Source organism: Columba livia, chromosome 2 (genome assembly GCF_036013475.1).
Source record: "Columba livia isolate bColLiv1 breed racing homer chromosome 2, bColLiv1.pat.W.v2, whole genome shotgun sequence".
Taxonomy (NCBI): domain Eukaryota; kingdom Metazoa; phylum Chordata; class Aves; order Columbiformes; family Columbidae; genus Columba; species Columba livia.
In genome coordinates, this window is record NC_088603.1 from 125,274,084 (window position 1) to 125,300,429 (window position 26,346).

The following is a 26,346-nucleotide window of genomic DNA, read 5'->3' on the forward strand; positions in this document are numbered from 1 at the left end:
AACCTGCTGACATGACATTCAATTCAGAGGCTCTTCCCACCAAACTGAAGTGCTCAGAAGTACTGGATGCCATCAGCAAGGTCTCTCTGCGACAACTGTTCATAGATTTTTCAGGCAGACATCAAAGAGCTAAGAGGTTGCTATAAAAATCAATAGAATTTTATTTTTAACTTTTTTTATGTCTCATGACTCAGTTTTCTATCTTAAGCCTTCTAGGATCCTATTTTGCAGCTTCTTCTGTACAACCATGAAGGGAGAATTCTTTTTCCTACTTAGAAGCTGGGATTTTGATGATTTCACATTGCTGCAATATCATAAAGTTTAAAAGTGCATATACAGTTTCTCTGAGAAAACTATTAATTGGTCAGTTTAATTTAATTCCTCATTATAAACAAATAACTGTTATCACTCTCATTTTTTAAAAAATAGTTCTATTTATAACTTGCCTTTGATTATAGCTTCCTCATAGAAGCTAGAAAACCAAACCTTCCTTACTGACTTTCCCCACATCTAGTGCTAGGGTAAGCACACTTTGTTTCGACCATTCTTTGGTATTTGGTCACTCTCATCACTGTTTTCCCTTGACTAAAATGATCAGTAGCCACAGCATAAATTACCTGGTAACTAGTTAAAAGAAAAAAGAGTTTGGATTCTGCAAACCTTTAGTGGTATCTTTCAAAACCATCCATATTCTTTTTAACAAGAATGTCCCCATTCTCCCTCACAGCATTGATGTCGCTCAGATCTGACACATTCAGGACTCCATAGAAAATACTGATAGTGACTTCAGTGCTTCATAAAAATAATTAGTATTTGCACTTTTGTCTTAATATATTTGCAATCACTCCAAATGCCTTACACAAGTGAACTCCAGCCACTGTAGTATGATCAACATCTCCTGTAAATATAACCTACCTGAAGAAATTAAATATTCAAAGCATGAAGCTTGTAAGCTCCATAATTACAGATTGGAAATCTGTGTGTTCTATTTACAAGAATTCCTTCTGATGAGCTTTAAAGTCTTCTCCCACAATGAACATGGAGACTGAATTCATAAAGCAACAGCAATGGTAACTTTGCTAAAATATCTGGATGGTGTTATTGAAAAAAAAAAAAAAAATCAAGAAAGACTTGTTACCAAATTTAGTAACTGCAGCAATACCTGGAAAAGGCAAAGATTCTCAAAATCTCAACATTGGGTCATCTCAGAGACTACAAAGAATGGGTGTAGAGGATAAATTTAAATATAGTATCAAAATAAAAACAAAGGAAAACCAAAATGGAAATCTTTGTAACAAATGTGAAAGAAATTGTTGTTTGTAAAAATAACAAAAAAAGGCAGCTTTCTACATAAAAATCAATGTGTGGATAGATCAGAAAACCTTACAAAAGGGTTTTTTTACAATTATGAATGATTGCTCAAGGGAATTTTTATATGTCAGTTTTATACTTCCTCTTGTTAAATGAAGTGAAACCACTGAGACCTCAGGCAGCTAACTGCATCACCAGGCAAGGATGGAGCTAGTAATTTCCTTTTTTATCTGGACAGTAAAAAATATTGCTGTACCACCATAACTTATAGCTTAAGACAAGGCAAAAGTTTATGACTTCTGGATTTCTAAGTGGGTCGTGGGAGAAAAGAAAAAAGTCCAAGTTATCAGAATCTTGATTTTTTTTTTTTTTTTTGCATAATGACTTGGAGATAAAGATTAATTTAATGGATTAATGCATATTTTCCAGTCTATCTCTCGTTCTCTGTATTGATTTTAGAGTCCCATGGAAGGCAATCTGAACTAGTTACTGTCTAAAAAGGAGAGTTCATCTGGGGTGACTCTTAGCATTTCAAAAGCAAACTGTTCAAATTTGATAATAAATGAACAGGACAACATTATTTTTTTTTTTCTAAGCCTACACTACAGAAAAAACAATATAACCCTCTTTGTCCTGATTTCACTAAGGACTGGAAGTCTGATGAATAGGAGCAATCATCCAAAAGCACCACTGTCAGTCTAACTTTGCAATTTTGGTTGAAGATCTTTCCTGTAGGCTACAACAACACTGAGACTGGGTTAAAGAATTTGTCTTAGCTTCTTCTTTATTTTTGTATAGAGTGCTATCACTGTGGTATCTCTGCACTGCAAATGTAATTTCGTCCTAGAGACAGGGGTCTCTCCAGTCAAAATTTACTCCTGTGGAGCTGAAGGAACCTGCAATAATTTCTAAATAATCACAGATGATGCATCCTACTATGAAAGAAGTACTTTCTCTTTGGCATTGTCCAGTATCTGTAAATCTTCAGATGTTTATTCATCAGGGCACTGATTAGAAACCCAGTCTTCCCAGGCAACAGCCATAGTCATTAAACTATAGAGTCTGAATATTTACTATGAATATTTTAAGTATTTTATATTAAGTAGATTAGCTTCACTGAGAGGGGATGAGGGATTCATCTTAGAGCATGCTATTGTGTGATAGCTGGTGAATTCTTGATGTGGTAGAAGACTTTCTGTTGTAAGGGTAAGATGTGGCTTCAAATCTGTGTTCCAAAGCAAGCAGGAGAAGAAAATGAGCCTGTGTATTGTGCATGAATGATCCATGCACTGGGCTGTTGAGCATTTGAGATGAGTCATTGGGTTTTGTTTGTGACCAGGCTGGTAAAGACATCCTGAAATATTTTATTGTATCAGGACTTGCCAAGAAAATCAGAAAAACACACCCATGGTTTGTGAATTTTGCTATGGTTTAGGTACTGAGCAGCATGGTGTTTTCAAGTGCCTTGCTTGAAAGGGATCATGCCAAGCAACAGAAATGAAGATCACTAGGAATTGTCTAGCTGGACTCTCATGCCAAGGCTTCTGGGGCACCAACAGGATTAGGCAATAGCTGAGCCTCAGTTTGGAGGTAAGTGCTTACACGTGTATTAAATAAGAACTTCTGTGAATGAACACTTCCAGGATCAAATCTCATCTCTCTAGTCCAAATGATGGGTTACACAGGAAAGACTGAAATACCCAGACACCTTGGAGTCAAATATTTGCTCTTGAGTTAACGAGTTCAAAAGGAACAAAAGCACACTTGGACAGTAGTCAAGGTCGTGTTGTACAGCAGTAGCACGTGACTTTTCTGACTGAATGAGCCATTTCTGTCTCTTCAAATATCAGCAGGTGTACTGTAGGTAGACCTAATCACACATGCAGTAGGCCCAGTGTTTTCTGGAACTTATGCATGGACCTCCCATGCACCATATTGTGTATCTTCAAGAGCTGACTCAAGCACAACTACAGGCAGGAGTGGGTCCCCGCTACTAAATTAATACATGGAGCCTGTGGCCCTTTTCTTGGAGCCCTACTGCTATCATGTGGCCAGAAAAGACGGCAGCTGGGATCATGCAGCTGCCACCATCACTAGAATAATTAATTTAGCCTGGAGCAAGCTCCTGTGTGTCTCCAAGGTGCCCTGGGAAAGAGAGCAACCAGGATTAGCTGACAGACTATCAGTTGAACACTTGAGAGATGAGATATCAAATTGATTTAATTCATATGTTGTATTTATTTCACAAAGTCCTTGAAAAAAATGAGTTATTTGGGTCAATGCATGTAAAAGCTTCAAAGGAATCAGGATATTTTTGTCTTAGTTACTAACAGGCATCCCACTGCTATAAACATATGAGACTTTACAGGTGATGTCTACCCTGATAAATAAAACAGACTAGGGAACCCTAAAGGCAAATGTTGTAATGGCTCATGGCCATCTGGCTAAACTCTCTTTCTTCCTCCCCAAAACAATGTGGTCTAATCCAACCTGTCTACTGAGAGCAGCCCCTAACTTGTGTTATTCTCCAAAACATGCCAAGGCTTTGTCTTGGGAAATGCTATTTGGCACAAGCCTGATTTGTGCAAAGGACGGGATAATAACCAAACACTGTGGACACTTGTTGTGTGGCACTCAAGCCCCTGCCCTGGTCCTGTTCCTTCTACCAGGGCAGGCATAGGCACAGAATCCTCTCAGCCTCAGTGAACTCCTTCAGCCCTTGCAACAAGGTCTGCAAAAGCATGATTACATCCAATTTAGAGCCTGGAGCTCTGTGTTAATAAATCATAATTCTCCAAGAGCTCTGAAGAGCAGAATCCAACATGCACCGCTTATAAGAATGTTTTTAACAAAACATTTCTCAGTTGACAGATATTTTTGCTTAGTGGTGATCTAGCCTACTGTCTTGGTTTTGGCTGGGGTAGAGTTAATTTTCTTCCTAGTAGATGGTGTAGTACTGTGTTTTAGATTTATTTAGTATGAAAATAATGTTGATAATACACCAACATTTTAGCTGTTGCTAAGTAGTCAGGGACTGTTCAGCTTCTCACACTGTGCCAGGTGCAGGAGAAGCTGGGAGGAGACACAGCTGGGACAGCTGACCCAAATTGACCAAAAGGATATTCCATATCATATGATGACATGCTCAGCATATAAAGCTGGGGGGAAGAAAGAAAAAGAAAAAATAGGTGGAGGGATGTTTGGAGTTATGGTATTTGTCTTCCCAAGTAACTATTACACATGATAGAGCCCAGCTTTCCTGAACATGGCTGAACACCCCACTGCTGATGGGAAGTGGTGAATGAATTCCTTGGTTTGTTTTGCTTGCGTGTGGCTTTTGTTTTACTTATTTAACTGTCTTCATCTCAACACATGAGTTTTCTCACTGTTACTGCTCCAGTTCTCTCTCCCATCCCACTGGGGGTGAGCGAGCAGCTGCATGGGGCTTAGTTGCTGGCTGCGGTTAAACCACAGTGCCTGCTATGGTTGCGGAAGGATTTCCCGTAACTTGTTCTTTTGTAAGAATGTGTCCAAGGCTCCAGCATTTCTGTCCTCTTTACCAGGACGATTTTTAAATACCGTTTTAACAGACAATTTTGACTCTTCTAGCTTGAAGGGCAGCTGAGTGTCACACATGAAAATCAAAGCATTTTTTAAGGTTTCTAAGTATAGCCAAATATCTTAACATTAAAGATCTTGGCATGGCTGGCTTTTAAAAATAGCTCTTAGAATCTGTCAAGACTTTCATCCGTTCGTGTCTGAATGTTGACCAAGAGTTCAACAACACCTCAGGAAAAGCAATAACAACCGTAAAATGGTATGCCCATTTTAATGTTGTAAACTGTGAAATACTCCAGACCTGCTCAAAATCTGTGTGTTTTCCTTTGTCTGATCCATGCAAACAGTCACACTATTGGTAATGAAGCTCATGGACAGTAGGTGACAGAATGACAAAACCTGTCTCTTCACTCGTAGAGAATTTGTTCCAGATGTTGCAAGTGCAAACATTGGACTTCAGCCAACATGCCAGGCTGCACACATGTTCACACTAGATTCTTGCTGGCAAAAGAAAATAGGGAAAGAATGTAGACTCGGGACCTTTTCAATATTGCCTTGGGTGTTCAATTCATCCTCATTACTTCCTTCAGAAAACATCATTTTGGGGTATGTTTTGAATTTCATATTTCCTCATTTTAAGCTTATGTCAATTTATTAAAATCCTTCATTGAGTTCCAGCCATCATGTCAGAATTATGGAAACTAGTTAATGGGAGACATTTAATAGAAGCTTATTCCTTTAGTAAGATGAGCTACAGCTGTAAGATTTGGGCATAAAATTTACCGGCAATGTATCTGCATATCATACAGAACTGGCATTTTTTAGCATGGCTTTCTGTTAAATTCCAAGAAATGTGCCTGCCACTTAGAAGTCTTCCTCCCATGAAAGACATAAGCCCCAATATAGCTATCATATATTTGGCCTTGTCTTCACTCACTGAGTGCATCTGCAGAACTCACATTAACATTAATGGGAATTCCATGTATGCATCAATTGAAGAAAATAGTCCCTAAGAGATATTATCATTATCTTTCTAGGCAGGTAGGAATGGCATCAATCATGCATCCAAAACAGTTGCACAATATGCATTATTAAAGCATCAGAGAAATAAAAAAATAAAATTAAAATCACAGACATTTCAGAACAGTTTCTTCTTAGAATAGTAAGAAGGATCAAATGGAAAAACTTTGAGAATCCTGTGAGGACAACATGACTTACTTGCATATTTTCTTGTAATTATAAAAGATCTAAAACCTAAGCTTACCCTTTCTCCTTCTAGAGAGAGCAGTAATGTGATAATAAAGACTCACCTCATTATGTAAGCAAGTCACAGATAAGGTGCGCTCAACTTATCATAAACATCCAGCAGATGAAGAGAGAAGCGGGGAGTTTACATTGGAACTGGTTGACCTCTGTGTTTTTTCATTTTTCTCCTTTTTTTTTTTTTTTTAACAGAGGAAGATTTCTTCCCATAATTTTAATATTTTAGCATAAATGTTGAGGTACTGGGGGAAAAAAAAGGATTGTGAAAAACAGTACTTGCAGACAGCCTCATGAGAGTGGTACGTACTGATCAGGAGTTTTGTTCACAGCTCACAAGTTCTGCCCTACTATGGGCAGGAACAAGCAAGATGAGGAGACAGCAGTAGGTTGCACCAATGCCTCAGTCCTTTATTCCTCTCTCCCTGGGAAATCATAGCAGAAGAAAAGCAACCAAAAATCTTTCCTCTGACAAGTGCTACTCTGATAATTCTGGGCATGTCCAAACTGTGATACAGAAGCAGCATTAACCAAACTACCTCCAGAACCAGAAAAACCCTAGGAACACCCACATAACACTGCACTCAAAGCAATTAGCTTTTGGAAGCCTACACTTCTTTCAGGACACAACCATGGAATCCCACATCATATGACATGGGTGTATCAACAACAAGCAGCAAAGGAGCAGCAGGAGAAAAGGAAAGGCTTTCATCAGAGGACAATCAGAGCACCAAAATCTACTGTTGAGTTAGGCATCTTGTCAATCTTCCCAGCCCTCTCTCTCCAAAATTACATTGTTCTGCTACTTTCTCTGTTAAAAGAAGTTCTAGGAGTAAGCATTCTTCATCCTGGTGTATGGAAAACTAAACATGATGCAACAATGTACACCTGCTGCCCAGAAGGTCAACTGTATCCTGGAGTGCATCAAAAGGTGCATGACCAGCAGGTTGAGGGAGGTGATTCTCCTGCTCTACTCTGCCCTGGTGAGCCCCCACCTGGAGTACTTCATCCAGCTCAGGGGCTCCTGGTACAAGAAAGACATGGACCTGTTAAAGTCAGTCCAGAGGAGGGCCACAAAAATGATCAAAGGGCTGCAACATCTCTCCTATGAGGAGTTGAGGCTGTTTAGTTTGGAGAAGAGAAGGCTCCGGAGACACATTACTGTAGCCTTTCAGTATATAAAGAGGTTTTATAAGAAATATGGAGAGAGACTTTTTACCAAGTCCTGTAGCAACAGGACAAGATGCAATGGTTTTTAACTGAAAGAAGGTGTGTTTACATTGGACAGAAGGAAGATTTTTTTTTTTATGATAAGTGTGGTGAAACACTGGAACAAGTTGCCTAAATAAGTTGTGGATGCTCCATCGTTGTATGTGTTCGCTTTCAGGTTAGACGGGGCTTCACACAACCTGATGTAGTGAAAGATGTCCTGGTTCATGGCAGGGGGTGTGGATGAGATGATCTTGAGAGGTCCCTTTCTGTGATTCTATGACAAAGAACTCCCTTCCCTTTCTCGCATTGCCATTTTGTCTGAATGCAATGGTGAAAATTATGTTACCTTTGAATTAAAAATCAGGCTTTTCTGTATCTTAAGTCAATGGAGATGGTGACACAGGCATGGTGTTAGACCTGCTCTCAGACTGACTCTCTTTCTTCCTTCGCCTCCAGAGAGCCAAGAATAGCAACAATGAAGAAATTATATGGGCAGGCACCAGAGTAACCCTCTAGTTAACAGCTTACAACAGTTGTGTTGACCTCAGGCCATAAAAGACTGAAGCCTCCTAAAAGCTTCACTCCAAAACTTCAGCCCATGCTGAGGGGCTGCTGCTTTTAGCTTTTGAGATGTCCAACTGATGTCAGACAAATTTGTGGTGTTCACATAAGGGAGCAGCTGCATGGACATCACAAGCATAGGACAGTTCAGAGGATTAATATTAATACCCTCTGTATTAATATTCAAGACAGTCAAGTGTCACGATTTAAGCATCTAATTTTGAGAGTTTCTCCTTAAAAAATGAACATATTTGTAGTTAAAATAGAGAAATTAAGATATTTAGTACCTCCAGAAGAGCTGTAGGCTTTTAATTTAGGAAACGCATCATTTCCAGTATTAATTCTGTCTAGCAAGCTGTCATTCCTGCAAGTCATACTTGGATCGACAGAGGAGGAATGAGAGAGTTACAAATTCTTTGGGATGCTTCATTTCTGTGTTTATACACCTCCTAGCACATTACTGGATCACCAGTGCTACCACACTACAAATAATAAATTACATTAACAGCAGAACTCATATATTTGTATTCATTCATGTGCTTATCACAAACACATTTAAAGACATTTTCAACTCTGAATACAGTAGAAATTATTTCAACTAAAAAGTCTTCTTAAAAGCATGTGACAGTTTTAAATACTGGAATTTTAGTGGGATAAACACAGAATAAATACAGACCCCAGTACACTGCCTCAGTAAGGTTCATCTGAAAAGTAGTACAATTATGTCTTTTCAAGTCACTCAGACTTTGGAAGACAAGATGTTAGCTTTTGTCCAGAAGTCTTCCTTGTGTTATTGTACGTCACAATTATTTGCATTACAGCAGTATCAAGAGGGAGAAGTCTGTATTTATAGTGCCTTTGTGGGATGTGAGCATTCTTGTGAACTGAACCTAATTTCCATTTCTAACATAGGTGGTCAGAAGTTATCTAGGACATAATAGTGCATTTGAGAAATTTCTGTACTTGAAGAAAACAAGCTTTACCATACTGATAGAAAAGTACGGCAAGTGTCAAAATAGAGGTGCATGAAAAACTTTCTGAGGGATCAAACTGATTGAGCATGTTAGTCAAGAAAGATGAAATCAAATTGCAAAAGTTTTGCCATGGACATTCACATAGCCATGATATTGTCTCTGGTGTCACATGATTACATAACCTTTCCTAGTAAAACAGATACGTAAATAAATGGTGAACCATGGGGAGCCAAGGAAAAAAGAGTCCAGCAAAGATACCAAGCAAATGTAGCTTTTTATTCTGTTCAAAGAATAAATATGTTATGGGAATATGTTCTGATGTATTTGTTATTTGTCACTACTCATTGCACACTCAGGCCATTGCTTTTTACTCAATAGATCAATCTTGCACAGGCTAAAAAAATTCTGTTGTTTCTAGTCAGGTGATGCTGATTAGCTGCAGTTAGTCCAGCCAGGGTACTCTCTCTGTTTTCCAGCTCGATCAGACAGAAACCCCCGCAGCAAGAACATTACCATATGCATGCTCTGAAACTGGTTTCTGAAAAAAAAATTTGTTTCTGCAAGGAAAAATGTTCATTTACTAGTTCTAAGTTTACTTTCTGTGGAAATTCAGACCAAGGAAACTCATAGTAATGGATGTCTGAAAAAAGAGGGAAATCTGAGCTAAAAATCCTTCCAGCACTTGTTCTTTAGTGTATTTCCCCAGCTATTGTCCAAAGATGCTGGAAATAACAGAAACATGAGCAAATATGTTCCCCTGGTTTACATGTCACCACAAAATCTGCAGACTGACAAACCAAGTAACTTCATCAGGAGAATATCTTCCTTATCCCTTCTGTGCAAGGGCAGAGGGCTGAAGTTGGCAGCTGTGGTGCCAGGAGATTTGGGGAAGGTCCCTGAGCATCGTAGGGGGACTGCTACAGCAAACCATTATTGGAGCAAGGGCTCAGAGGAGGAAGTAAGGGAAGGAGGGCAGCAAGGGAGAGGTCTAAGGATGCAGAACAACTCCTTTACTGACAAGTTAAAGGGCGATACAGCAACCAGAAAAGCTGAAGCAGCTCTGCTGCTGCTGTTCCACTCCCTAAGGAGACAAGTCTGGGATGTGAGCATCCTGGGAGCATAGCTGCAGGTGTATGCCAGTGAAAAGACATGACCTTACCATGGAAAAGTGGCTTTAGGGGAGGTTGGCACAATCTGCTTGTGCACAAAGGAGCTTTAATCACTACTTAGCTGGAGGTCCACGATGAATTTAGATCCCCAGCCTTCGAGCCAGACACCCACAGAACGCAATGGGAGGAGGAAGGACGGGCTGGACAAGGTGGTCTTTGCACAGGTGCATATTTAAGAGTTCAGAAACAACTAAATGCAAAAAGTGATGTTTAAAAAGCTACTTTTGTATAATTTAACTCAAAAGTCACGTTCCTTCTCTCAACGATTTAACTCCTTTTTCTGCATTCTATAACTCCAAAAAAGGAATTTGGAGGAGGAAGCTAATTCAAGCCCTGTTCTTGTGTAACAGAAGTTTCAGCAATCTGATTCAAGGGGGCTCCACTTGCAGCACCATGTGTTTAAAGTGTCAGACCAATAAATTTAGAAGATGATTTTTAATACCTACCACTGTTTTGCTGTTGCTACTTCATAGAGAGATGTAATAGAACAACTACTCAGAAGCTAACATCATCATCATCCAGTTAGATAACCAGTTCAAACTCCTATCCTGTGTTTTGAGGAAAGAAATCATATCTTTTAATATGGAGCTTAAAACAAAGTGTTATTTAAGATGATTAACTGACAATTTAATGGATTGATCCAAAGATTGTTTTAATTTGCAAATAATCTCCTAAATGTCAGAAAATCTCTAAAGCAACATGCAAACTATTCTGAGTCCAAAAATAATGAGCTATTGATTCTTTTGTTATGAAATCACTCTGTTGGTTAGCAATATACCTTTGGGCCACGATGTATTACATGAGCAAATTATAGTACCTGATGCTGACAATGGAGAAATGACTGCAAACTTTTTCTCATTAAAATCCAGGCTGGGAAAAATGTCGAAGCTAACTTTTTTTTTTTTTCCCCTCCCCAAAATAAATAAACAAATAAATAAATGCCATTCCTTCATATAGAATATTTCGGAACATATATCAATTATATATATAAAATCTGATAAAATATGTGTCCTGAAATTCTACTGAATCTAAACCATCTGTGTCTGTAGACTAAAAATCTATATTTATTTATACATAGGTATACATAGCCTTTAGAGAGTTAGACAAATGCCTAAATCCATTTTAGAGGCTAAAACTGTCAAAACCAGGTAGCACACAAATGAGTTGGACACCCGAAACTGAAATTGCCCAGTTGACAAAGTCACTGAGAGCTGAAAACTCTCGTTCAATTTCAAGTCTAAATAGACTGTGCCTCTGAAAATTGGGAAGAAAGACTTGAGCATATGAGATTCATTCAGTCAGCCATCAACAGAGCACCAAAACCTCTCAGCTCATGATCTCTAGTCCCTTCTTAGACCACCATCCAATCGAGAATTACGATAGCTTAAGTACAAAATAAAGCAAAATGGAAACATGAGCTTAGAGTACTGTACAGAGCCTAAAATTTAAGCTAAAATTTAATCATACAATTCAAGCATTATGACACTTGCCACTTAAAATCGAAGCTTTGTGCAAAAAACTTCTTCAAGACCTTTCTTCAAACATAACTAGTGGCTACCTGAAGCAGTGACAAGGAAAAATAAAGAACACACAGCATCAGTCCCTGAAAGCAGCTAAGTGGGGGTCCAAGCCTGAGGTCAAAACAGGGCATAAAATATTGTATCCCTGTAGTCTGATCTTTATCAGGATAGCATCTCAATGCTTATTCTAACAACCAAAACAAAGAGACCTTGTCTCATCAGAGGCTGTGGTACCCACTGTTGCTGTAGGCAAAGCACACTCAGGCTGGAGATAATGGTACCCAGAAACTCTCCCCTCAGCCCAGCCCTTCCTGTGGCCCAAAATTCCATCCTTTTTGGTCTAGTTTGCCACAGAGACTAGATGTTCTTTTTCGCCATCTCAGTTCCCAGTAAGATGGTGGTATTCAACCATCCCCAGCGTGCCACCACAGCTCCCATCAAACACCTGCACTTGTCCAATATATTGTTTTGGTAATGAGAGGCTGAGAGCAGAGGAAGAACAAACAGGGCTGGTATCATGTGAAACAGTCTATATGGAGATCTAGGGTTTTTACCAGTGGCTGGAGAGTTTGCCTTGGTTTTTTTCCTGCTCTGGTAGAGGCTGAGCTGTCTCATTCTCTGAAGTATGGTGGCTCTAGCCCTGAGCAACAGTGTGGTTTGTGAAGGACTGAATCTTGTATGTTAGGTATTCCTACTGATGTTGTCAGGCATAAGTTAAGTAGAACAGCATTTGGCCCTGGATTCACAGATGATGTTTTCCTTTTGAAAATAAAAGTAATGCAAAATTGAAGAATTCTATCTTTTGAATACACCTAATAGAATATAAAAATGCTTGATCAAAATGTATTGAGGTGCTAAGAGGGACCAGAATATATTTCCTGAATACAGTTTACAAAGTGCTTTAGGTTGCCTTTCAATTAATTGCTTTATTTTTTGTTGTTTTTATGAGTTTTACTTTCATTGTGGAATTATCTTATAAACCATCTTTCTTCACTAAACAAGTAAAGGTTAATTATTATAAATGCAATGTGAAATCCATTGTACTCATCCATTGTTTATAGTTCTTGCAAAACAGTATAAAGACTTTATATATAAAGACAAATCTTTAAAACTGCTTCAGGCTCCAAATAAAAAAATATTCCCGTTTGTGTTGATTATCAAGGGACATTTGGAGAATCCCCAGTGATCACAGGACATTTCCATATAGCCTGTCACGTTAAGGTGAAAAATTCGCAAGGACAGTCTCACCATCTGTCATCAACTCGCTTCGGTGACACAGAGGACTGCTCTGAAACGGCCAATAGACCTCATGCATAACAAAGCCCTTGCACTTCTGCATTGTTTATGTTTTGACCTGGGCAGATAATCCTTCAGAAAAGGGGGCCGTGTTTTGCTCCTTTTTTTTTCTTTCTTACATGGTGACCATTTCAATGTTGTCTTTTAAAGAGAAATCATCTATCCACCTAGAAAATAAATTTAAAGAACTATCTCTGTGTTACTATTCTGCCTAAACAGCTACATTGCAGACTGAAGACATTTTATTAACAGCACGATGTTTTATGAAAGCTAGTGAAAACCTGCCTTTCTAAAGTAAGGGGCTTTTGTGAGTGATGCAGTCACTTCATTTAAACTGTAAATCTAAGTGGTTGTGAATGCTTAATACACTGTCAAGCTTTGTTGCTAACAGTCTTTCATTAAACAGATAATTTAAAAGTAGACAACAATCTAGAAAAGAGAAAAATAACACCTTTCTGCGGCTTGACAAAACCATGTTAGCCTGTTTGTATAGTCACTCATATAACAAGGACCATTTCTCATAGCAGAAGTCAAAGATAAACCGTTCTTACCATGATTTCAAGCACCACTTAAGACTTGCAAATAATGTTTCCTCATACAATAGCTTCCTCTCCAGCCTACCAGGTGTATAGCTGACACACAGCATCGGTTAAAGAAATTAAGAAAAAAAAGTTGGAAAAATAAACTCCTGAGAAAGATTTTTATCCTGTCAGTTACCTACCTCAGTGACTGAAAAATAAAAGACTAATAGAAAATTCATCCCAGACCTCTGTCTGCCTGGAAGTCCAACAGCTAACAAAATTGTCAGAAATAGCTATTTCTAGAAACAAGTGAATGAATGAAGAGAAGACTGCATGAATATATGATGGGGACATCCCCTCTGTCAGTATAACAGGATTCTATCAGGATCCTCTAGGTTTTCTTTCATCTTCAATGTATAAAATATTCACATGTATAGGAGCAGGACTTTATTCAAGGCACAGAAAAGCCTTCAGACAATGCATTGCACATATCTAGATGTATTCCTCTTATAACTGGGAAACATTTGTTGTTTTTCAGTCCATCTTTCCATTTCAGTAATAAACCAGACCTTTTAGTTACAAATGAAGTCAGCTCTCTCTCTGAAGAGACAGGCTCCACTGATGCTAAAGGGAATTACACTAAATTCTGAAGAATAATAAATCCCTTGAGGTCCACTCCTTCTCTTCCACCTGCATCATGCACAATATATCAGGAATATGAAATCACTTGAGCATGGAAGAGATTTCTCTTAGCTCCCTCCTTGTTCTGTATTCCACTGAGCATGGCTGACCACAATCAAACAGCCATTTATTGTTCTATTACTGCCTTATGTTCTGATGGGACTACCTTTTTTAATCAAATTTCAATAGAGAGAATGGGATGTGTAAGACCATGAGCAAGATATACTGGGTACAAAACCCTGGTGATCTTTGAATCCATGAGTTCTTGCTTTTTCCTGAGCTGAGGATCTAAAAACAGAGAAAAAATTCTTCCAATATACATTCCCTCCTCTCTAAGCCAAAATTAGAAATTGTTGGAGTGTGCAAAAAACAAGCCCCCTGGAAGCCAGGTTTTGAGAGAGAATTTCCATGGAGCTTGTATCTCTGTAGAGATGCCTTGGTTTACAGTATGGATGTTGAAAGCTCTTACTGGGTTCCCTTTGCAGTATGAAATTGGCACTTTCATTTGTTAAAGATATAATTATGTTTTATAGATAGATAGATAGATAGATAGATAGATAGACAGATAGATAGATACACATTTTTTTTTTGACTCTCCAAAACAGCATGCCATGCACAAGAGCGCAAATGAAAGAAGTTTCACACTTCCAAATGAAATTTAATCTCAACCAGTTTGCTGTGTTATAGATGAACCTTTTCAAATACAGCTGTGTCTCATACCTCTGGCTTGAGTTTTGTGTCTTGGAAGTTCCAGACATATGTCCCTGAATAATTTTCATTATGTACAAGTTATATTTACATGATTTTGAACTATAAACAAACTTGTATGTATTCTAGCCAATTCAAAGCTGAATTCTTCAAGGTCCTTGGACACTACGGCTTTTTGGTAAATATTTGGGGGTTATTCTACATGACAGACCTAATAAGTAAAGGATTATACTTCTCTGTGCCTTTCTGTGAAAAGAAATAACAGAAAGAATTCAGGAGCCTCTGGGGTTTATACACATATAATATATACAGGTTACTAAAAGCAGCCACCTTATACCATGGCTGGGTTTCAGAATGGGAGAATCAAAAGTTCAGAGCTGTGGCTTCAGATTAGATGAATCTCAGTAATAATACTGTATAGGTTATGTTCTAGGACATTCAAGTACAAATGGTTGGGTCTTAAAAGCTACTAATAAATGAAAGAGGCCAGGGCCTGTGTTCTGGACCTGAGAGTAAATATTACAGCAGAGTTCATATACAACAAGCTAAAGTCTCCCTGCTCACAACCAGGCAGTGTCTCTGTGCTTCCTTTTAGGGAAGGGTGGACTAAGCAATCGCAAACACCCTTCAGAAATCCCTCCTGTTCGCACAGGAAAATCCTGACAAGTTTATCCAGGCTTTTCAGCAATCCCAGCTTCTTCCCACAGCTCTCTCTTTCTATCTGGGACAGGGTTCTGGCCAGGTCTGCTTCAATCCCTGAGCCATAGCAGGGAGAGGACCCAGAAGCTTCCCCTGTCCTGGCAGCTTTTCTGTTTTCACCAATGGGGACCAATTAATTTGTCCTTGTTACTTCTTTTGCACCAAGGTTTTTCTGTTATTTTAACCTAAGCATTCTTAATAACTGGGAAGAAGTAGTGTCTTTTTTCTTGGCCACTCTATAGCAATGCACTCATCGTCCTACTGGACTGAGCCACTTTGTGTTAATGATCTTTTAGAAACAGCATTGCTTACACATGTAAGCAAGGCCTATGTAGTTAATAATAACATTAATAGACCAAATGTCACAGTTGGAAGTTCTCCCAGGCACTGGCCATTCATTTAATCCAAAATTACAACCCTGTTTTATATTGACATGAAGCTGCTTCTAGGCAAGACTAGGAGGTATGTTACCAAAGTGTGCTAGGCCAGGCTAGGAGGTATGTTAGCAGACTTTGCTAGAAAATATATTACAGAGTAAAATAGAATTCATAAAATCAGTCAGAATCCATATGATCTATATAGTTGAGTCCTAGACTCTCAATGCAGGTACTGCTTCCATCTCTCCTTGCATGCAAGGGAAAATTTGAAAGCGTTGTCTAGTAATGGCCAGTGTTTGGCTGTATCTGGAAGTTACTGGAACATCCATCCAGAAAGCAAGAGAATCTCCAGCTTTTGAGCTACAAGACAGCTGCAAGGAAAGACAAGGTTTTTAACTGCTGGTTGAAGCAGTGATTAAAATGGGGGTGAAACATCCACATCTCTTTGCTACAGTACTACCCAGTAACCTCCATGACAAACACAGGGGCCTTCAGGGCTGGTGGGAGCAGAGTTATTTGTTATACAGGGTTTGCCAGTGACCCACCTCAGTGACAAAAACTCAGCAATGTTCATTCTGAGAGAAGCACAGAGAATCTGCCAAAACAAAGCTGTCTAATACTACTCTTCTGATACTGTGCAGACCCGTTGTTCCTTTTCATAAGAACTGGTCACAGATATACACTGGGACCTTTCCTGGGGTTCTTTCAACTGCCCTTTGAGGTGTTTGGTATTCTTGGTAACTGCTGCTCAGGATGATTCACTGCAGAACACTTCATATCTCTCTTTGGACATCTAGTGTAAAGACCCAAACACCAAAATGTTTTAGATAACAGTCCTCCCTGTCTCCAGGGAAGAGAAGAGTAGGGACACACTCTGTCTTTCCATTCTAGGGTAGAGCACCTAGCATTCAGAAAACAAATTTTTCAGCCTCATCTCATAGGAAAGGGACCATGTAAAGAAAAAAATATGTGAAATCCATGCCCACATCATACAAAGTTCGATCTCAAAACAACAGAAATTTATGATAAAATAGCCAGACATAATTTAGTAGACATGTCAACACCTTGCAATGTACAGAATCTGGTGTGACTGTTGATTTAATAATTTCTTTTCTTCCAAGGGCTCCATTTGTCCCCAAAAGTTTTTCATTCACATTTTTGTAATAAATATTAATAATAATTTTCTGAAAGCACAGCTAGTATCTGGCACACACCCTTTAAACCAAACTTTTATTTGGGGCTGGAGAAAAATAAGAGCAACTTTTAATATATTAAATATGTTTCCTTTAACTGTCATCTCTGTTGTTCGCAGATCTGGTGTTTGTATGACCATGGCTTGAAGAAGTATCTTTATTTATGATACCTAGGCATAACATTTAAATTTCTTCCAATTTGAACTTCTAGATTAAAATGGGAATTGCTAATACAGTACCAAAGTTAAGAAATGTGTTTCCATGCTTCTTTAAAAACATGAAAATGCCAGATTTTACAAGCTAAGTTTCCAATAAATGAAATGTTAAATTTAACTTTAGTGGAGTGCTCTGATTAAAAAAAAAATAATAATAGGTAATGATGTTCCAATATACCAAGATTCAGATTAGTAAGTGGAAAAAGTGTATCTTTCTAGGGCTACAAGTGCTGGAATGGCATATCATGTTAGCACTTGTGTCATTTAAGTTGTGATTTCCATGCTTTGAAAAAATAACAGGATTGATTTGGCTTACTATTTTCGTTTAAGTATAGTGCTCTCTTTCCCTCTGTCTTGTGCATATGCACACAAACAGTCCTATCAATAAACACTTGGCATTTTTCATTGTCTTGTTAACACACAACCTTCTGCAACTTAACAGGCTTTTGCAATTTGCAGTTCATTATAATTTGCAATGCCAATTAATAAATTTTCTGTGGCATTATTTCCGTATTAATTGCTGCTTAGCAATTTAAAAAAAAAAAATAAAAATAAACAAAAAAACAACATTAGACATCTGTCTGGCAAAGAAGATCATACAATAACATCTATCCAAAATCTATGGAGATATTAGAGATCTAAAAGTTCTTTATGGATAACTTTTAATAAAAATCCTGAACAAAAGCAGCTCAATAATATAATTTTTTAAAATACTGCTGCTTTTAATGATCAAAAGAACAACAATAGCAGAGAGATATTTCATAAGCATAAAATAAAATCTATAGCCAACAGTACAGTTAGGAAAGCTGAGGGGAAAAGTCTGAAGAAATATAGAAGATATTTAAGGATTCAAACACATATAGTTGGCAGAAGCTATGAGAAAGCACTGTAAAAGTGGTTGCTTTATTTACCAGTCACTTGTCACCACTATTTCATTGCATCACAGCCTTTCATGGCAACCCTAGGAATTTTGTGGCTAAAGAGATTTGAGTGTTTATGACAAGTCGTTCTTTCTTAAGTACTCAGCAAGGACTAACAATTTTCTTTTGTGGTTTAAGCAAGGACAGACCTGCCATTTAACCTTTGAATCTGAGCTAAAACCTCTAGTGACATTATGCATGACTTCATGACCAGCAATCCGAGGTGGAAATGTAGTGCTTGGCCCTGCCTCCAAAAGAAATAAAAGGGAGTTTTGCCCTGGGAATAGGACTGGACTGTTATTGCTAAATCAGCATTTTGACCAGGGACTGAATCCCACTCTGTGAATCCATGAGTCAAACCTGAGAGGGTCACTGATTAAAGACAGACACATAGGGTTTGCTCTTATCTCTGTTTGACGTGTGGATGACAGCAGTTACAGACACATAAAGACAGGCTTGGATACATAGATGGACCTCCAAAGGCTCCATTCTGGGAAAGCATATAACCATACAAACATTGTGTTCTCCAAAGATGTGATAACACAGTATATACATGTACAATTAGCCATGCACTCTTACTCTTTTTTTTTTTTGTTGTTTTTTCAAGTTAGGAGTGAAAATAAAGACTGCAGGATTTTGGAAATCCCACTCCATCCACTGAATGATAAATTCCACTTATGGTGCATTTGCTGAATACATGAAAATACTTACAATCTGCTGTTCACACTTTCAGTCAATTAAGCTATTTAAATGATTTGTTTAAATTTCATTCCCAAACCTTTCAAATTCTGCTGTCTCATGTTTGTCTATATAAAGACAGATACTTTATTTGTTAAATATATTTCTTGCCCTCTAAACAAGACAAATGGTAACTTGTTCACATTTCTTTGTGACAAGAGCTGAAATGGAGAATTCTTCCAGGTAACCAGTGAATAAGAAGATTCTAATATTTCAGTATATAATTAAATAACAACTATTTAATTTTCTTTATTTTAAAAGAACTATTTTTGCTAGATCAGTGTTTGATATTTATTTCTACCCAAGACTATCAACTAAGCTATAACTTCCTGAAATGCTCCATAAAATTAGCTACTATTTCTAACCTTCATATCATACTCCATTACCAAAAGAGATGGTGATTTGTTATTATTTCTGATTGCCTTTTGAAACATTTCCTGAAATTAAGTAACATTTTTATTTTCCTGCACTGTCATACGGAATGCTGGCTGTGATGGTTTTGCAGCAATTGGGTTAATTTTCTTCATAGTTGTTAGAATCTTTTATTTTTAGCAGCTAGATCAATATTTTGTTTTACATTGTATGAGAATAATGTGATAACATAGTGGGTTACCCATGTTTTTCCCTAGGACAGAGTTAATATCTTTTTTGTAGTAACTAAGTTGTGTTTTGGACTTGGTTTGAAAAGAATGTGAGAACTCACTGATGTTTTTTTTGTTGTCAAGGAGATAAGTACTTTTTCAACTCTCCAGTTGCAGGTGCACATAGCAGCTGGGAGGAAGCAGAGACAGGACAGCACCTAGATTGACATCCAGGCTGGTCAATGAGGTATTTCCTACCATTAGCATCATGCTTAATATGTAGCTGGAGCTGGCTTTTCTAGCTCATTAGTTCAGCTTTTTGCGTTTTTGCTGTTTGGCCCATTTGCTCTCCTTTCAGGATAAGTCATTTGGGACCGGGGCTCTCTGTTCTTCAGGACTGGTTGTTCAGTGCCATTGTGTTCAAGCAGGAACCTCTTCCAGGATCTCCACTCTTCCAGGATCTCCACTCTTCCAGGATCAGTTGTACGGGAGCAGTGTTTGTGAGCAATTCCTTTGTGTATCACTTATTTTACAGACAGACAGACAGACAGATAGATAGATAGACAGACAGACAGACAGACAGTAGTAATAGTAGTAGTAGTAGATAATTATGATGATGACTACTGTTATTTTTTTTTTCTGCCTAATTAAACAGTTCTTATCCCACAAGTTTCTCCCTTCCCTTTCAATTGTCTCTCTCATCCCACTCGTGGTGGGAAGAGTGAGCATGCAGCTGTCTAGTGCTTGGTTGCCAGCGGGGGTTAAACCATGATAGTGACAAACCTCCTCAAAGCCATTTTAATAGACAGAAGACATTGTATGCAACCATAATTTCAGGTACTAATCTTACAATGAACTTATTTCTATGCACTGAATATATATTTCTAAGTACTGTTTGAGCACAAATATTACCTGTGCTAGAGAGCAACGTTGCCCTGTCACTCTTGTGGAGTCTCACTTGCCTGTAACCTATAGAAAGGATGACTTGTGTATTGAAGGTTAATATAATGCAAAAATATTCTATTCTTAAGATGATGATAGTAAAATGATGGATGTTGACATACTGGTTTTTAAGGCCTTCCTGTCATGGTTCATCACATTTAAGCACTGTTTGTACCCACACTTACCTATGTTTATGCATTACCACTTGAGTGTTGTGGTTGGTACAAAGACAATGCTACATAGATAATTTAAAAAATGAAACAGTAATAAGTCTCAGGTTCATGTAAAATCAAATTTGTCCATACAACACAGGAATATTATATAAAAATTTCTCAACAACAAAAATAGAAATTAAAATGCCAAACAAAAATTGCAAGCTGTCTCCATAGGGCTATGAAAACTTTATAAACACCAATTTTCTTACAGAAGGGGAAAGGAGCAATTTCAAGGCATGGTTGAAGAAGTAGATATGTGCATCAGGAAGGACAGATGGGACTAGATCTTGCCTCAAGGCTAAGAAAGCAGCTCAGAGCAACGGGAGCATAAGGATGGCTCCCTAGGAGAAGATCATGACAGTATTTTGTGGGACTGACCATATTTCTTCTCCTTCCAGAGCTAACTGTTGGCATGCACCCAAATCCCGAATAAGAGCCCTGGAAATGAAAGAAGGTGCAGAACTTCAAGAAGTTTAGCATCAAATCACATAGAACAAGGCTGCCAGGGCTTTTCTTCATCACTTTAAACCTTGTAAAGTGTGTTACAAGCAGATTTTTGTAGTTACTTCCATTCCTCACAAAGCTACATCTATAGCAAGTTACATGGTTAAAATTTTCTCAACACTTACTATTCCTGGTAAAGATCCAGCCCAAGGAGCATATTCAAGACTCTCAGGTATGGCTACAACAGTTAATCAAGCAGGACCTATGTACAAGTTCAGGCACAGTCTACCTTTTTCTGCAGTATTTGTTTGCCATTGCTCTTCCTGTTACCAGTGACCACTGCCGGTTTGGCTGCATCTGCCACATTGTTTGGAGGTTTGAGTGCCTGGATTCCAAAATATCCTGTGGATTCCTGTGCATATGTGAAAAGCATCCAGTGGAAATCTCCTTTCTTGAGATATCAGATCTTTCACTGTGAATAGTGAAGAGCAAAGCAACTCTCCTTGCATCAACCAAGTCTTTCCTTGTGCATCCAAAGGAAAAATCTCATCCTACTGGAGTGCGCGTGTCTCAGAAAGCAACAAAAATCTCAGAGTATAATATTGTATGGAAGTGCTGAAACATCAGAGGATGTAGCACCTAGCATCTGCTTTTCAGTGGGCAAATGAGATTAACTGTAAGAAAAAAGGGAACCATATTATGAAAAGCTGCAGAGTGGATTCTGTAGCTCTTTGCCTTTGCTTCCAAGACATCCTCCAACCTGTGTGATGTTTCTGTTGAGGTTTTCCACACAGAAAGCACATGAAGAAGGAACCCTGCCATGGAACTGTACCGACCTCTCTTCCTCCTGCACTAGACTCCTCACATCAGACAGTGCAGCAGCTGGCCGTGGACAGCATTTCCTTTTCAGCAAACCAATTACTCTCTCAGCCCTGCTCTGCCCTGTGCTGCCATACTTCTCCTGCATCCTGACTGTCACAGAAGTTGCTACCTCAGGCTCTGACAGTGAGGGGTCTGGCAGACACCTCCCTCAGAGATGCTCTCCAGAACCAGTAGGTTGAGAGCTGATGACTCTATGCCACGCTCTAAAGGGAGGGCTATAACCGCTGAACCTTGCCCAGGAAGCCTGAGGTATTCCCCCTCCTATGCGTTTGCCTTGCAGGAAAAAAAAAAAAAAAAAAAAAAAAAGTTTTCCCAGTGAAAAGGAAGGTGAAATAGGGCACCTTTATCATTCTTTTCTAAAGCTGCCAAAGATTATTATCTGTTACACTTTCAAGATTCCAACACAATGGTACCAGTCTACACTCCAAATTAAATAAAGCATTCACAGCTTAATCAAAACAGGAATACATGCCTTGACTTTCACTAGAAAGCCTAACAATGTGAATAAAAGAACACTGAAGCACAGTTTGAATAATTCTTCTAACAAGGCAAAATAGTTGCATCTAGTTGCAGAAGAGACAATTAAATACAAGCCTTCTCATGTCAGACAGGCAAATTGCTGGTCAAAAAAAGATTACTTTAAAGGTATTACTTATTTTCTGCAACATCTTACAAGTCTATGTCTCAGTATTTTATTACTTAAGTAGAGGAAAGGCTCAGGCACTACAATTCTCTTGTTTTTTTATTATTTTCCCATGTGAAACTGTGGGACATAACAGCAGTACAAACAATTATGCAGAATTATTCATCCCTGCATGTTTTTCCTCCTTAAAACTGGATGAGTCCTTTCCAAAAATTAGTTCCTAAGCATAAAATGCCTTGAGCAGCTTTAGTTTCAGGAAAGGGCAATAAATCATGTTAATACAAGAAGCAATATTTGATTACTCTGCATTACCCAGTAGCCCTTTTACAATTATAATCCTTTACACTCTTATCAATGAATACATCATTCCTAACTCTAAGCCCTCAATCACCCTCTCCTTCATCCACACTCCTACCATTTGGTAACAAACCTCTTACTATTATTTAATATTAAATTATATAGCACATATATAATGGCGATAGCCGTGTGATAAATTGCATTTATCATGCATCTTTTAATGCAGCTGTATTAATCATACCTCTTCTTCACTCTGCCCACTAATCCATCTCTGTCCAGGATTACTCAGTCCCATCCAAACCTTTAAGGAGATTTGAACATACACCATTAAAAATGGTACCATTTTCCAAACACAGAGTTTCATTACAGGACTCCCACTATCCCAAAGCTCAGCACAAATAACTTTGTCTACAAAGGGTTTGAGGGTATGTTATCTCATGAACCATGAGACTCCTTGAGGCTAAAAATGAGAGACTCACATTTTCTGTTGTTACAAGGCACTTCATTTCTAGCCCAAGGTTATTATCCACAATCCTGGACATTAAAACTGAAGCATTTGATGTTTATAAAATAGATGTTTCTAAAGGTCTTTAAAATGTCTCAGCTGCAGTTTTTCATTCCCTCCTAGGCCTCTAAAGGTGGACTTCTAATACTGCATTAAGAAAAATTGACCTTACAAACCATAGGAATGCAAAAGAAGGAACTGAAAAGCATTTTAGAACTCTCCAGAACATTTTAAAATAAGATATCTATGAAGTATTTGTACCATATGCTGTCTGTGTAATGACACAGGGCAGCAGACACATTTTATTAGCATTCACTGGAGATAATCTGCCACATTCTTGTTGATCTGCCTTTGTTACCTTGATTTCACACCATTAAATGCTCACTTTTGCCTTAAATGAAATTCTTAAATGTTGGTTTGGAACTTAAACTCTTTTTTTTTAAAGTATTTTCAGAAAAAAATGATACTGAATTTGAAAGTTTTTCATGAATCTATGCCAGCATCACCAAAGTGCTATAGGGTTAATTCAGTGAGAAAGCAAGGAGAAAGAACCAGGAAAGAACCAGAAAAACATTGGACTCTCTGTTCCAAAATAAAATGTTTTAGTTTACTCAATTAAAAAAAAAAAAAAAATCCTAGTAGGAAAGTCCTTTCAAATATATTTTTAAATCATGGAAGTTTTCAACACAAAAAGTTATGTATTTATGACACAAATATTTTTTATGGACCCAAAACTATTTTTCACGTGTTTGGAATAACTCAGAAACCTATAATATCATTAGTCACAGCAGCTGGGAATGCTTACATCATCAGAACTAAGCATATGGGTAACTGTTTTATTTGATTCAGATTTATATATTCTATGGATCTGTATCGTTAAATTATCTTTTTTAGGTGCTCATACAGCCATAGCTGAAATACTGTTCTTGAAATCTCATCTGTAATAGCATGCAGCCATAATAGAATACTTCAATCTTGTTGCAGCTCTTATTTTTGTCCCAAAACCATCACTGCTAGGGCAGACAGCAGGATAACTGCTTGGTCCACTCCTTACTGACTTCTCATGCTTGCTATTCTCCTCCTCTCAATTTTTCTTCCTTCTCAGTTTGTTTTCCTCTCCTCTTTTGTTCTTTCTCCCTTTGACTTTTTCCCTGTGGCTCCCCAGTGCAGCACTCATCATGCCAGACACAGCTACTAAAGAGCCTTTCTCTCATCCTCTTACACTCTTCTTCTCACCATTATAAAGTAAAGACAAGCAGTTATTGGCTTTTTTGGATGTAGATTCACAGGCAAGAGGGGACTAATGGGGCTGTAGCCGTGTCATTGGTACTGCCTCATATCCATACCCAAAGAAGCAACTGTGCCGCTGCCCTGGCCCTGCCTTGCACCTCACTCTTTACCCTCCTGTCACCTTCCCTTTCTCTCATGGGAAATAGCATCCCAGTGTTTGAAAGAACTTTGTCTTCTTAAGTATTGGTTGGGGTTTTTTTTCACTACAATCAGGTCAGTTTTGCTCATTTTGCCCATTAGCATGAACACAGAATCCAAACAAGTTCTGATTTGCATAAAATCACGCAGGAGCTTGGAAGCAGTTTGCTGCCATTTCCTTCTTTCCTGTGGCCTCAGCAGCCCCACTCAATGATGTTCCAATTTTTCCTTTTAACAAGCCAAAAAAGTTTCCCAGATTTTCTTCCTAATCCCTGGTCACTTCCATATCTTCCTCCTTAGTTCTATCAAACAACTCTGACTTCTGCATTGGAAACTTGCTTACTCCACGGCATGTCAGCTAGACACAGAAAGTGAGTTTTCAGGTCAAGGAAACATTTGCCTTAGGGAATTCACATCTGTCAGGAAGAGACTCAGGCTTCTCCTCACTGCTGAAGCACTTTTCCATTGCAAACTTCTCACACATGTCCCCTTACATCAACTGTGTATGGTAATTCAGTTTATTTAAATCACGTCTGTACAATTTCTCAGAACTTCAAATCTGCCTATTCAGGTACAGTTCCCATTAGGATCGCAGTTATTGCCCCACTTCTCTTTCTAGAAATCCAGCTAATACCTACAGATACTCAATAACTGCTCGTGATGCTCTTACACCAGTTAGGTCAGGCTGCACCTTGCCATCAGGTCCAGTTAACGTACCAGGCTGTCTCAGCAAAGTTAAAACATTAGGCAAGCAGCTGAAAGGGAATTTGGTGGCAGAGTTGAGGCCAGGGAATTATGACAGACCATGGGATAAGGGCTCATTTGAACCCCAACCCTTCCAATCTCTGCAGTCCATGCTAGATCTACCTCAAACTAAATCTAGAACCATTCAAATAATTATGCTGGTTAATCACTCTCCAGCAGCTCGAAGTACTGACTTCCTGCTCATCAAGGACTCCCAACAAAACGAGACAGGAAAATTAGGGGAAAAAAAAAAAAAAAAACAGATAAATCAAAGACACCCTTTTTTCTAAAGCACAACAGAAATAGCTGTTGTCCTGATACATTACGGCCGCTTGCCACCTTAATCATGTGAAATCACTTCAAAAAGAATTAGCAGATTTAACTAACTATAAAAAAAGCTTCAAAGCTTTACCAACAGCAGAAGACCTTCTCTTTAATTGGGAGCATGTATCTCAGCAAAACTAAAACTATTCAATAAAAATAGATTTTGAAACTGCCTAAATATCAAAACGATTTAATTAGAAAAACTAGTATTCACGTTGTACAATATTCTGAGGCTAAAAAACCTGGTCAAAGCTTTATGCTCCATCCATTATTGCTATACATTTGAACTGAAGCAGTGTCTAGGCTCCTACTCACAGAACCAGACCTTTCCTGTTTTAACAGGAAAAACATCCCAGTCCCAAAAACATTACAGAGTAAGCCGGGAGACAACAAATAGATAAAGGCAGAGAAATGGGAGAGCATATGAA

At 38.3% G+C, this 26,346-nt stretch overlaps 1 long non-coding RNA gene across 5 annotated transcripts in view; it reads right to left on the minus strand.

Annotated features, from left to right (window-relative positions):
• LOC135578643 (uncharacterized) overlaps positions 1-26,346 on the minus strand; it is a 208,486-nt gene that overhangs the window by 108,425 nt on the left and 73,715 nt on the right. For 2 of the 5 annotated variants that reach the window (XR_010470594.1, XR_010470595.1), the window contains exon 3: positions 4-140. The exons of the other annotated variants lie outside the window; for them this stretch is intronic. This is a non-coding gene — a long non-coding RNA (uncharacterized LOC135578643). The remainder of the gene's footprint in view (positions 1-3; positions 141-26,346) is intronic. 5 annotated transcript variants of the gene reach the window in all.